We start from the raw sequence: 9,856 nt of genomic DNA, 5'->3' as shown, positions 1-9,856 counted from the left end.
TAACACTGGGGTTATTTAAAGCCCAGTTTTAACAGCATTCAGCTCCTGGTTGCGTGATCAGGATAAAAAATCGCAATCCTAATTCCTGGCCCCCGGTGCCTATGGCAACTGGTATCCGTCTCCTTGGAAACTAATCTCGTGGTATTTGAACAATGTACCAAGGGCCTTTAATCTCCCAAAGACTGTAAATCTTTATTCTAGCCTGCTCTCTTCCTACCCCAAGAGCCAATATAAAAAGCCTGTTGTTTTCCATGAAATCACTAAGAGTCTAACTTGAATTTTACATTTTTCACAGACACGTGCTTTTTGGCTTTTTAAAAATATTTTTTCTCCCCACTAAATTAAGGAAAAATCCCATATATATGATGCCCCTGGTGTTGCAGCCCTGGCCCCACACCTTGGCAGGAGGTTTGCTTTCTCTGAACAGTGCTCAGTGCCATATCCTGGCTCTTGCTCAACTGGCACGTCCACCTTGTCCATCTAACCAAACGGGTCTCTAGATTATCATTATCATTATCATTATTATTATTTTTATTAATTATTATCCAGCAAAAGGCTACTCAAACTGCAAGGCTACTCAAGCAGCACCAACTCATTGCTGGGGACAATGAGTCCACAAGGGCTGAGCAGAGGATGCTCCATCCCACTCCCCCAAAAGCTGTAGGGCTCCTCATCTTGCTCCTCAGCACTCAACCCCAATGCTTTTTTCTTTTGCAAAGCTGCAGTTGATGGCACCAGCCCCTCCCCAGCTCCCAGACAGTGCTCATCACCCACTTTCTGCTCTGCACAGGCAATTAGTTTGCTCTGCATAAGGTGGTCCCTGACAGAAAGATGCCACATAATCTCATTATGTTTAATTTTATCTCTAGTATTTCTCTCTGGTTACTGGTGTCTCAGCACTGAGTATTCCGTGCGTTACAGGAGGGGCTGTTTGCTAATCCAGGCTGGCTACATAAATAAACTCATTAAAAAAAAAATAAAATGGCTTTTTAAAAGGATGAAAGGAGGCTCAGAGATGGGAGCATCCCATTCCCTGAGTTTCCCATTCCTGTCTGCTCCCCACTCACTTCTCCCTTATTTTATTTTATTTTATGGGATGAGTCACAAAGGTGACAGCAGGTCCTGGGTCACCCCAAGCCCAGAGCTGGGAGCATGAGTGCAGAGAGCTATTGCCACCCAGAGCCTCAGTGCCTGCCCAGAGCTGGGCACCCTGCACAGGGCAGGTGACTCACACTGGCAGTGCAGCAGCCCTGGCTGAAGCCAAGCATGCCCCCGCCCTGGTGTGACCCGTCGGGTGAGGCAGGTACTGACAGTGCAGCCTGGGAGGTGCAGCCAGCCAGCATCCCCATTTCCTCCCCAGGCAGCCTCTGGCCATGACACCAGCCCCAAACCCTGCCCTTTCCCATGCAAACCCTGCCAGGGCTCAGTGCCACTGCTGCTGCCAGAGCCAAGCTGCTGTGGGTGCCACGGCTCCCACCAACCCCAGGCAGGGACATCACCTTCCATGGCAAGGCAAGACAGGGAAGCCACTGGGGAGGGCAGGGGGGCTGCCCAGCATCCCAGCTGGAGCAGCAGCACCAGATCCTGCTTTGCAGCTCACTGGCTGCTGGAGCACGGTGTCCCCACCAGTGTGACCATCCCCACAGCTCCTGTGGGAGATTCCCCAGTGTCCAATACATCTCGGGTGTGTACTACAAGATTACCCTCACATTCACAAAGGCTTGGCTTTTTTTAACACTGAGCCCTGAGTGCCACAAGCCTTGCTGGGCTGATGGCAGCCAGCCAGGGACAGGGACAGATGGATGGGACAGACCCACATCCAGAGACAGCTGCTGTCCCAGCAACACCTCTCGCCCTGGTGGCTCTGAGGAACCGACATTGGTGCCTTCACCTGGGCAGGACAGCACAGCCTTGGAGGGGTTTGCTGCGCTGCCAGGGTCTCACTGGTGCTCCCAGAGGGATTTGGGATGAGGAGTGTGCCAGCCTAGGGCAGATGCAGTGGGAGTGGCTCTGATGACAGCCCTGATCCAAGGGCTGGCCGCAGGGAGCCCTGTGGGGATGGCTCCAGGATCTGGCCCCAAAACAAGCCAGGTCCTCTCCCACGTGTTTCTGCTGGGAGTCATGTCGGGACAAGGTGACCTGGCTGTTGATACCTCCTCCTTTCCAGGACTTGTCATCACTCAGGCTTGAGCATGGCAGCTTGGGACAGCATTTCCCTTCCCTGACACCTCAACCTATCCCAGAGCCCTTCTTTCCCAGGGAGAAACTGGCCCAGATCAGCCCTGGTCCCTATAACCCCTGTTTGCCAGTGGGTCAGCTCAGCTCCCTGAGCCCGCAGCCCCCAGCCCTGCCCCTGTCCTCTCACACTGTTTTGGAAAGGATTAGCCAGGGAAATCATTGGCAGAGGTGTCCCCCAACACCATGGGGCCGGCAGAGCCCAAGGTCTTGCAGAAACACATGTTCCCTCCTGCTAAATTCCAGCTTAATTCTCATTTCCATTGTGTTATGAAATACATTATCTATTGAAACTAAGTCAACAGTTGTTTGCATTTACGTGTAAACACAGCGAATATTAGGAGCAGGGCCAGCATTATATTTGCATCCAAAATGCTGCCTGCACTGCTCTCTCTCCCTGGCTCTTCTCCATTTTTGCAGCTAAAGACACAAGGATGCAGGAGATGGTGAAACCCAAGACCAGAGCAGCCCAAGAAGCAAGAAACCCCTTGTTTTTCTCTCTATTTTTATTTTTCTGCAGCAGGAGAAGAAACATCCACTTAAGCCCCCATACCACATCGACATACACACCCCTTCATCTCAGGGCCAAGTTGAAACTGCTTCAAATTCCCAATGACACACATATCTTATCAGAGCTGCTTTGCATAATGCATAAATATTTATTTGCTTTTAATCCTGCAAAGCAAACCTGCCTTGTGGCACGTTTCCCTTAATCGGCAGCTCTGGCGCCCGACAAAGCTCCAAGAGAAGCATGTCCCAAATTCAGAGCCTACTTTAGATGCAGGGGCAGGGAAATAAGCACCCAAGGTCCAGTACCCACCACCTCCTGGGGTGCCCAGGGCAGGATTGGGGTGCCAAAGCTGCCATAAAGCACCCTGGCTCCTTACCTCAAGGCAAACGAAGAGCTTGGCTCAGGCACTTCATAAATAACAGAAAATAAATGTATCTGCATCATGAAACCATGAGAGTGTGTGTGAGAGGTGGCTGGATGCTGACTTAGCTCCTGGATGGTGATGCTTCCAGGAGATGTAGCAGGGAGGGTGGGTCTGGGCCCCTAAAAAAGAGATTTTGGGGGCTAGGTAAAGGAAGAGCACCTTGGGACAGGGAAGGCAGAGAGCATATGGGTTATTTTTGGGGTTCATGGCTTATTTTGGGGGTTCACAGCTTAGTTTTTGTACAAGGGCTTAATGAGTTGAAAAATGGGAACCCTTCAATGTGATGATCCATGGGGTAGGCAATGAGGGGATGTACTACCAGAGACCAGCTCAGCCTCTCCATCACCCCAGTTCAGGACACTGCTGAGCACACACCAAAACCCTGTCAGGACCCACGCAGTCCCATATGCCACAAAACTTGTAGGAACCAATAAAAATGAGAATTTTCCAAACATCAAATCACCCCAACAGCAAAACCCCTTCCTGCTTCAGCCAGAAGTACAGGAAGCAGCACACTCGCCCTCATCCATCCCCAGCCCACAGCAATCACAGCATCTGCATTTGGACCCTTGGGATTGTGAATTCATTCCTCAATCTGCTCCTCTTAAATGGGTGGGAAGGAAAAGACAAGAGGGGCAGCAAGGGGGTGAGTGCTGTGCTCAGCTCTTCACTGCACATGCAGCCAGAGCAGGTAAACACAGAACTACTGCATAGTGGGCAGGTAAATGTATAAATAGCATTGATTTCAGCCACTCTGCCTCATCCTCTGATAACCTGTTGACCCAGAGAGAGCCCCAAAAACTGATTCAAAGCAAAATGCTGTTTTTCCTCAAGATGGGAGGAAGCACCTTAACCTCTACCCAGGGCCAGTGATTTGGGATGGGGAGAAGAAACCAGCCCAGCCACCCTGAAGAGGCTTTGCCCAGGAGCTGAGTGTCATCTTGCATCTCTCCAGCACCTCCAAGGAGGGACCCTCCTCCATCCCCATGAACACCTCCCCCAGCCCCCAGGTCCACTGCCTTGCTACTGAGGACACAAAGCACCCCAAAGTGCAGCAAAATCAGTACTGGGAAGGAAGTTCCTGGCCCAAATGCCTATCATAGCATCACTGGAAAAGGTTGGTAAAAGGGGAGGACAGAAAACCCTCTGGACACCCACACAGAGTTGAGAGGAATGGTGTTTGCTGGAAGGGTTTCCACAGGTATCACAATGGCTTTCAGGCAGGGAGCACACACTGGGGGTACAGACTCAGCTTGGCACCCCCTGAACCACACCCAGGCACAAACAGTGTTATGGGGAGGAGGAAGAAGAGAAAGACCCCAGCCCCTGTCCTGGCTCACAGACAAGCCATGTTGTACGCACCAGAGGCTGCAGTTTTGGTTTTGGGGAGTGTGGAGCCATGGGGACATGGGGCAGCACATGAAGACAAGGAAGCCATCAGGCAGCACTAGAAGAGAGTCACCCTCCTGCTGCTCTCCTCACCTGCAGCCCTGACAGGAGAATTTTCCCTTCTCCTCTCCTGCTCTTGTACCTCCAATGTGCCAGCTCAAGCTGCCACCAGGCCCCAGCTTCCATGGCCCATGGGGACAATGCCACACCAAGTCCATCCAGTCTGGACATGGATGAGACCCCCAAACATGCAGAAATCTTCTTGGATTCTGCAGCATCCACAGCAGCAGCTCCCCAGAGCAGAGACAATTCCACATTATTTTGAATGATCATGTTCAAAATAATAAAGGACGCCTACGTGCTCAAATGCATTGACAGCAAGCCAGCACCAGCCCAGGAGTTAAAAATAGCCCTTTCCAGGAGTGCCAGCCCTGACCACAGGCACCCCTGGCCCTGTGGGACACACACTCCCTGCTCTGCCCATTGGCATCACCACATCAGCTCCATGGCACACTCAAAGGTCAGCAGGTGTTGAAATATGCATCTTGCTTGCAGGAAAAAAAGAAAAAAATTAACCAAAAGGAGAAAAATATATATTCAACAACCCTATGCTGCTTGGGGAGAGAGAAATAAATGAAGATGGGGATAAAATTTATTGGGGTTCAAGCCCCAACCTGAGCAGGTGATGTTGTGAGAGTGCTGAGGTGCAGAGAGGAGCCAAGCATCACCCTCGACAGATGTGGAAACAGAGGAAACATTTGCATTACAGCAGTGGTACTGGAGCTGTCTTTTACCATGGAGAGCCTTGTGCAGGCAGCAGTAGGGCTGGATTTCTGCAGGTGTGATTCCCACAGAGATAAAGACCTTGGTTTCCAACAAGCAGTGGCATTGTACAAAAATTACAACAGAAAATGTGGGGAAACAAAGAAGTTTTCAAGAGAGCACATAACCCTCAGATGGGTGGCACAGGGAAAGCTGGGGGGAACTGTGGGAAGACAATACCAGTGAGAAATGGGGTTGGTCTCACTCTCCCACCCTCCAAAGGAATAAACCTTTAGACAGTGGGGGGGAAAATTAGCCCACCTAACCAATAAGTATTTGAGGGGCACAGATGAAGGTGGGGGCAATGGATGCAGCAGGAGCAGCAAGGAGCCTTGGGAAGGGCACAGGTGGGGCTGGGTCCATCCCAGAGCCAGGTTTTCACTTTGAGAGCTCATGTGGGACTGGATGCACCAGGCTGATCTGCTCATGACACCACTCATGCTTGTCTCTCCTCAATGTCTTTCTTCTCCCCTCTCATTTTAAACAAACAAAAAACCCCAAAACAGCCTGACACTAATTCTGACAGGTTTAATAAATGTTTAATGTCCTGTTAAAGGTCACCACCCACTCACCTCTGCCTGTGGACCTGCAGTAACAGCACTGGGGCACTCTGCTTGGGCTGTGCTGTTTCATAAGGGCCCTGATGCCCAGCTTGGCACCTCCCAAGGAGCTGTGGGGCAGGGCTGGCACATGCAGTGACCCCCAGCTAACTTCTCCCCTTTGATGGGACAGGGTGCCCAGAGCAGCTGGGGCTGCCCCTAGATCCCTGGCAGTGCCCAAGGCCAGGCTGGACAGGGCTGGGAGCACCTGGGACAGTGGGAGGTGTCCCTGCCATGGCAGGGGACTGGAACAAGATGATCTTTAATGTTCCTTCCAACCCAAGGCATTCTATGGTTCCATGATTCAAGATCCTGGATGAACTTCATCCGAGGGTGTGGAGGTAAACACATTTTGGGGGGCAAAAATACCAAACTCTAGCTCAGGGTAAAATGCTGTAATTTCACTTAAAGGGTTTCTGGGCATTTTTCCCCAGGAAGACAAGATGAAATTACAGCCCAGCAGTTCCCCTAAAGGGTGCAGAGCAATTTATTTCCAGTGATCCTCTTCTAATGAAGTCAATTTTTAACACTGTCAGAAAGTGCATGCAGGCTCGGGGCACAGCTCCCTTCCCCCCACGCCTGCCTTTCCCAGGATGAAAACGTCCAACCTAAACCCCAACCAGGATGTTTATTTAAGACCCAAACCCCAAAGGCATTTTAAACAAGCAAAGTTCCTCACATATTTTGCAGACCAAGTGCAATCCTTCATGCCAGTGATTGCAAGTTTGCACCCAGGGGCTGTGGGGGTCCCTGCTGTCACCAGGATGGTGTCCCACTGCTCAGGTGGGAGGAAGGATGATTCTGTGGGACCCAGGGACCTGGTGGCACCTTGTGGTGTCCTCAGAGCATTCCAACACATCTCCACAGCTCAGCAATGTGGTGGCTCAGTTTTTGGGAAGCTGGCCAATGACCCCAGCATCACCCCAACAGCCTCACTGCACTCCAGTGGGAATTGGTCCTCACCAGTTGGAAGGGCTCAACAGCTCATGTGCCAGCTGATTAAGAGGGAGGAAGCCATAAGAAAAAGTCCCTTCTCCATCCATAGCAGGCACTCGTGTTTCTCCTAGGACACATCTGACACCAGCCAGCAGGAAGTAGCAGGGGAGCAGCAGTACAGCAGGCAGCTCCCACTGCTCCCTGCAGCAGCTCTTCAGCAGATGGTGGCTCATAACATCATTATGTTTACCTAACAAGATTGCTTTATTGGAGCCCTCCAACAATAAAGCCAGAGCATCTCAAAGCAGTGGCCAATGCCTGGGCTTTGACAACCCTGGTGCCAAAAAAATATATATGTAATTTTAGATCTTTATATAAATCGTGATTTTAGAGGTCACAGTAATACACTAATTTTTTTTTTTTTCCCATACTAAAACAGATGTGACTCACATGCAAGCAAAAAGACATACAATTCAATGCTTTAAATTCTTTTAAGTGCTGGGGTGGGGAGTTGCTGTAGCAATTTGGGTAATGCCACGGGCACACAGAGCTCAACCCCCAATCTACCCAGAGCAGGACGCCAGAGACAGCGTTCCTCCTCCTGGCAAGGGCTGTCATTCCCTGTCTGCACAGCAAACAGGGTCCCAGCCTTCTAAATAATAATGCAATACAAATAATAAAAGATAATTCCCACATATTTAATCATTACCAGAGCTCTGGGAAGAAATGATAATCAGGCCCCTACTAATTAGGGAGACATAATCCTGCCTTTCCTACAGGTTTTTCCATCCCTGTCTCCTACCCTGCAGTGATACAAGGAGAAATCCAGCCCAGTGGGAAGGAGTGTAGCTTTGGTGGAAGCCTCAAACAGATCCCAAAGCACAGCCACAGAGGGCACAGCCCCATCCTACCAATGCCAAAACACCCATCCCACTGGACTCAGTATCCACCCTACCACAAATGCAACTTTATGGAACCTCCTGTGACTGTCCAAGCAGCAGCATCCATCCAGGGAAATCCCTCCCCTTACCACCAACATCCCTCTGGGATCTCAGCCCTGAGCAGGACCAGCAGCTTGTCTCAAGCCTCACCCAAAGCCTTCCAGCCTCCTGCAGCATTCAGTGACAGTGGGCAGGCAGGGAGGGCAGTGCTGGCACTGGTGCCACCGACGTGCCTGGCACTGAGCCCTTCTGAAGTGGACAGGGTTAATAGCTGGCATGAGGATTGCTGCTAATTAGCAGCAGGGCTGGGTTTGTCCCTTTCATCTGTGTATCCTGTCAGCGTGGGAGTTCTGCCCAGCTCCAGGGAGCCACCTCCAGCTTGGTGAGATGGCCTGAGATGTCTCCACTGCCCTAGGCCTGTCCTCTGGTGCTGCCAGGCTGGAGCCCAGCAGCAAATGAGCAGCCAGTGCCTCAAGGCAAGGTCACCTCTCACAGGTACTGAGTTGTAGGTGGCTTCCCAGGCAGGAGACATCCACACAGACACAGCTGGAGCCAAAGACACAATGTGATCTCTGCCAAAACCTGGGCACAGGGAGGCACTCATCCCATTAAAAGTGGGTGAAGCATCTTCCAGCACAGCAACCAGAAAAAACCACAGAGATCTTTCTCACCCACTGAGGTGTTTTGTTTCCAGTGTCACCTTGCTCTGGAAGACTCCCACTCTGTAAGTTTTCCCTAAGCCAGACCAATGTCTCTATGTTCTTCCAAACAACAATTACCTGTTGAAAAGCTTGGAAGGTTTTTAGCCCGGGAGAAGGAAGCCAAGGGCTCCTATAGAGCCACACCATGGGCACAACCCATGGCAGGGACCCCATGTACCCATCCTGCTTCATCCAGGGATTTGAACTGGGACTGAAAAGTGCTGCTGCCCATCAAGGCCCAGGCTCCATGCTCTTCTCCCAGAAGCACATAAATCTGTGCAATCTCTGTGCATCCATTGCAGGGGGAGGTTTCTCCTGGAGGAGAAACCAAGCCAAGCAGGACACACAACCATGGTAGCAACCAGCATCCACACGCATCACCAAAACATTCAAGAAATTATCCAAAAATTAAAAATGGTTAAAAACATCCTACCCAGCAGTTTTCTTCCCAGCCCTAGTGGGATCTACACCTCAAAGCACCCTCTGGGCTCCCAGGTTTTAACTGTGGGGCTGTGGGAACAGATCAACAGCAGGTCTGTGGTGCCCACCACAAGCCTTTGCAGCCACCTGTTCACACCCATTAGAATGGCCCAGGGGCACTGCCAGACCCCAGCACACCACACAGGGGATGTCACCCGTGGCCAGGAGGCATCTGGGCTTGTCTCTCCCATCTCGTGGGGCAGAAGTCTCAGGCCTGCAGGTGGGCTCTACACGGCACATTTCCAGGATCCATCCTGGGTCCACACCCACCTACCCACTGGCACTTGCTCTGTTTAATGTCAGAGATGTAAAGAAAATGAAGATGGGCATCTCAGCCCTCATATGAGAGGTGGAGATTGGCTTTGAGGAGGGACATGCTGGCAAAGGACAATGACATTCACGTGGCTGTGCAGCAGCAGAGTGATGCTCCTCACTGGTCCCCCACTCATTCCACCCAAATTAATTAATTACCTTTTTAAACCAGCTAGACCAGCACAGAGCAGAGACAAGACAATGTGAATCCAGAAAGCTCCCACAGAAACTGTTTGCATGGACAAATGTAAACGCTGCTCAGCACAGTCTGCTCCTGAGGAGGGGTCCATGTGCCCAGGAGGGGTCCATGTGCCCTGTGCTCTTCTCCACAGCATCTCACCTCAAGGGATGCTGTCCTTTGCTCCCACAGCAAGGAGAGCCTTGCTGTGCTCTGGGTAAGCTCCTAAGGTGGTGTTTGGCAGCAGCTCCTGGACCAGGATGGGACATGAGGTGGTCCCACGTGCCCCAGCTGATTTGGGGGGATCTGGCAGAAACAGCCCAGCCCA

This window comes from Geospiza fortis, unplaced genomic scaffold (assembly GCF_000277835.1).
Source record: "Geospiza fortis unplaced genomic scaffold, GeoFor_1.0 scaffold59, whole genome shotgun sequence".
In the NCBI taxonomy this organism is placed as follows: domain Eukaryota; kingdom Metazoa; phylum Chordata; class Aves; order Passeriformes; family Thraupidae; genus Geospiza; species Geospiza fortis.
Note: the sequence above shows the minus strand (reverse complement) of the source record.